Raw genomic sequence first — 5,081 nt, 5'->3', positions numbered from 1 at the left:
TTATCACTTCCAAATTGAGCTTTCAAAACTATCATGACATGTAGAGGAAAAACAAGGACTTCAAATCACAAAATGTCAAGCGACTTTTATTTTCAAAACAATTACTCATTACTTGAACATATCCTATAATTCAAAGAAAAATATGCAAAGTTGTACATGCAAACAGAATTGACCTAAAATATTAAACTAGAAACCCAACAAAACTAACAAAATTAACAAATTTAACACAACTAACAAAATTAACAAAACTAACAAAACTAGCAAAACCAAAGAACACTCCCCCCATACTTAAACAACACATTGTCCTCAATGTAGCACAAGTAAAAGATTAAAAGCAATTAAACCATCAAATAGAATCGGACAAATGTAATAAAATTAAAGAAGGAGATAGGAAAAGAAAAACTCCCTAAGTCATGGTGGAGGAAGAGTAAGGTGGAGTAAGGAAGTCTCTTCCACCACTACGTCCACTAAAGAAGGGCTTGTGAGGAATGGCTTAAGTCGGTGTCCATTGACCTTGAAGCTCTTGTTTGTGGAGTCGCTTTTGATCTCAATTGTACCATAAGGAAAAACATTAGTAACAACAAAAGGACCAATCCACTTAGACCTCAACTTACCACTCATGAGTCCAAGCCTAGAATGATACAATAACACTTTTTGCCCAACCATGAAGTCCTTCTTAATTTTCATGCTATCATGGAACTTCTTGGTCTTTTCTTTGTAGAACTTGGCATTCTCATACGCTTCTAGGCGGATCTCATCTAACTCACTCAGTTGCAACTTTCTTTTCGCACTAGCTTGATCCATAGAGAAGTTGAAGGTCTTCACTGCACAATATGCTTTGTGCTCAATCTCCACTGGAAGATGACATGCCTTTCCAAAGACAACCCGATAAGGAGACATTCCTATGGGTGCTTTGTAGGCAGTCCGATGTGCCCAAAGAGCATCATCAAGCCTGGTACTCCAATCTTTCCTGCTTAGCTGCACAATCTTCTCTAAAATTCTCTTGATCTCCCTATTAGAAATTTTTGCCTGTCCATTGGTTTGGGGGTGGTATAGTGTGGATACCCTGTGTACAACCCCGTACTTTTTAAGCAAGGCATGCATTGATTTGTTGCAAAAATGGGTTCCTTGATCACTAACGATTGGTTTAGGTACTCCAAACCTGCAAAACAGATTAGATCTGACAAAATCTGCAACAACCTTAGCATCATTAGTTCTAGTGGGCTTGGCTTCCACCCATTTTGAAACATAATCAACTACAAGGAGAATGTAAACATAACCAAAAGAGACAGGAAAAGGGCCCATGAAATATATGCCCCAGACATCAAACACCTCACAGAATAGCATAGGTTGATGAGGCATTTGTTGTCGCCATGTAAGTGCACTTCCTGCTCTCTGACACTGCTCACAAGTGCTACAAATCTTCCACGCATCTTTAAAGATGGTGGGCCAATAAAAGCAACAGTCAAGCACTTTGCGAGCTGTCCTTTGAACACCCAGATGACCTCCCAATGCGGAAGAATGATAGAACCGCAGGACTGAGTCCGTCTCATGATCTGGAATGCATCGTCTAATGACCTGATCACTGCACAATTTCCACAAGTAGGGGTCATCCGAAATAAAATGCTTAGCATCACTTTTAATTTTATCTTTTTTAGCTTTAGATGCTAAGGGAGGAAAAACAGAAGCAACTAAATAATTGACAATGTTAGCAAACCAGGGAGTAGAAAGAGAATCAGAAATACTATACAATATATACAAATGATCATCTGGGAAATCATCCCGAATAGGTGAATCCTCATCAGACACACGTTAGATCTGACTCAAATGATCAGCAACTAAATTTGGTGCTCCGCTCCTATCATGGATCTCCAAGTCAAACTCTTGGAGCTAGAGCATCCATCGGATCAATCTAGGCTTTGAATCAGCCTTGTTCAACAAGTACTTTAGAGCTGCATGGTCAGTATAAACAATAATGCGAGTACCAATCAAATAAGAACGAAATTTTTCAAGAGCAAAAACTATGGCTAGTAGCTCTTTCTCAGTAGTAGTATAATTCGCTTGGGCAGCATCTAAAGTCCTAGAAGCATAATATATCACCCTAGGCAATTTATCAATTTTCTGAGCAAGGGAAGCCCCCAATGCATAATTTGATGCATAACACATAAGCTCAAAAGGGGCTATCCAGTCGGGTGCTAGGATGATAGGGGTGGTAGTCAGTGCTCTTTTGAGGCAATCCAAAGCCTCTTTGCATTTATCATTAAAGTCAAACTCCGCCTCCTTTTGCAACAAGTTGGATAGTGGAAGGGCTACTTTGCTAAAATCTCTTATAAAGCGCCTGTAGAATCCTACATGACAAAGAAAAGATCGCACCTCTTGCACACAAGAGGTGTAAGGCAATTGTGAAATAACAGAAATTTTTGCAAGATCTACTTCAATGCCCTTATTGGAAATAATGTGGCCTAAAACTATACCTTGCTCAACCATAAAATGACATTTTTCAAAATTTAGAACAAGGTTAGTTTCAGTGCATCTATTCAAAACCTTTTCCAGACTATCCAAACAAATATCAAAAGAGGATCCATATACAGTGAAATCATCCATAAACACCTCTATGCAATTTTCTAAAAAATCACTAAAAATACTTATCATGCACCGCTGGAAGGTACCAGGGGCATTGCACAGGCTGAAAGGCATCCTCCTATAGGCAAAAGTGTCGAAGGGGCAGGTGAATGTGGTATTTTCCTGATCCTCAGGAGCAATAGTGATTTGCATATAACCAGAAAAACCATCAAGGAAACAGTAGTGAGATTTACCTGCCAGGCGTTCAAGCATCTGGTCAATGAATGGCAGGGGAAAATGGTCATTTATGGTAACATGGTTCAGCCTCCTATAGTCGATGCAAACTTTCTAACTGTTCTGCACCCAAGTAGGAATCAGCTCCTCCTTCTCATTTTTTATCACGGTGAGGCCGGTTTTCTTCAGGACTACCTGGACGGGACTCACCCATTGGCTGTCGGAGATAGGATAAATGACTCCAGCTTGCAAAAGCTTGGTTACCTCCTTCTTCACTACATTAAGAATCACCGGGTTGAGTCTTCTCTGTGGCTGCCTTACTGGTTTAGCCTCATCCTCTAAATTTATCCGATGCATACATGTGGATGGGCTAATATCAGGAATGTCCGCCAGGGTCCAGCCTATAGCCTTCTTATGCTTCTTGAGAACTGATAACAACTTCTCCTCTTGCTCATCAGCAAGGGAGGCAGATATAATTACTGAAAAACATTTTCTATCATCCAAGCAAGCATATTTTAAATTTGATGGCAGAGGCTTCAATTCTGGTGTGGGCGGCTGGATAATGGTAGAAAGAGATGGTTTCTCAGCCTGTACCTCATAAAGAAAGTCAGAGGTATGTGTACTTCCTGAAACATGGTTAGTTCTATCTGACTCTAGAAAATCAATCTCAAGAGGTAAAACATCACCAGACATGTAATCAATATCAATTTCAGATTCACTCTCAGCAACAAATTCAACCATATGATCAAGTACAAATTTAGATTCAATGCATGAAGAGTGACAGGCGTGCAGATTAAAATGAAGATCAGTCATGTATTCATCAACAATATGGTCAATTATTTCAGGGCGAAATATAGAAAGATCTTCAGATAGGTGTTTCATAGCATCAAGAATATTAAAATGAGCAGTTATATCACCAAACTCCATAGATAGTGTGCATGCATATACATCTATCTTAGTTTTTTCAGTTTTCATAAAAGGTCTGCCTAGAATGATGGGAACTGATCCTTGAGAAAATCCCTCCTCCATATTCAAAATATAAAAATCAACAGGGAAAATCAGTTCACCAACCTGAACCAGCACATCCTCTATGAAACCTGCGGGATAAGCAACACTTCTATTTGCCAAATGAATCACCACATCTGTAGATTGCAAAGGTCCAAGAGATAAAGAATTGAAAATGGACAAAGGCATGACACTAACTGATGCTCCTAAATCTAGCATGGCATTCTCAAATTTACTATTCCCAATAATGCAAGGTATACAGAAAGTACCTGGGTCCTTACATTTCTTAGGAATGTGAGGAACAGCTTTACCTATCAATGCTGACAAATTTCTGCCCATGCTAATCCGTTAATTGCCTTTGAGCTTCCTTTTGTGGGTGCACAAATCCTTTAGAAACTTGGCATATCTTGGAATCTGCTTAATGGCATCTAGCAGAGGTATGTTCACCTCTACTTTCCTGAAGGTCTCTAAGATCTCCTTTTCCACTTCTTCCATCTTTTTTTTTGGAATTGCTCTAGGTGGGAATGGAAGAGGGATAGGAGGCTGCGGTAAGTCAGAATTACTGGAAGAAGGTCCACCTACATGAAAATTTTTGTTAGGAAACTTTCTCTTTTGTGCAACTATCTCATCCTCTTTTTCAGGTGTAGAATGAAGCTTGACAAGTTCAGGTTCAGGTGTTGCTACTGGTGGAGACACTTGAATTTGGTTGCCATACCTCAAGGTGATGACACTCACATTTTTTGGATTCTGCACGGTTTGTGAAGGCAATTTGTTAGAATTTTGGGACTGAGCTTGATTCATCTGAGTAGCCATCTGCCCCATCTGATTTGTCAAACTCTGAATGGAGGCTCTTGTCTCTTGCTGAAATTGCATATTCTGGATGGTCATTTGCCTCACTAACTCTTCTAAGGAGGGTTGAGGAGGGGCTTCAGTTGCTTGTTGTCTTTGTTGTTGTTGTTGTTGCTGCATTAGGGGAGGAACATATGGCTTGCTTGGGCCAGTAGCATTCTGAAAAGGAGGGACAAGCTGTTGTTGTTGTTGAGGACTTGTCCATCTTAGATTTGGATGATTCCTCCAACCTGGATTGTATATGTTGCTTGAAAGATCATAATTATTCTGTTGTTGTTGGATTTGCTGCTGAGGGGGTCTATTATAAATGTTTGCAACATAAGCTTCAGGTTGCTCATTGACTCTAGATTGTTGCAAAGAAGGACAAAGATCTATATGGTGATCTACAGAAGAACATAGACCACAGACTCTTGCAACAGGTGTAGATTTTT

The sequence above is a fragment of the Glycine max genome, chromosome 10 (assembly GCF_000004515.6).
Source record: "Glycine max cultivar Williams 82 chromosome 10, Glycine_max_v4.0, whole genome shotgun sequence".
Lineage (NCBI taxonomy): Eukaryota > Viridiplantae > Streptophyta > Magnoliopsida > Fabales > Fabaceae > Glycine > Glycine max.
The sequence above is the reverse complement of the archived record's forward strand: the minus strand, read 5'-3'. Positions refer to the sequence as shown.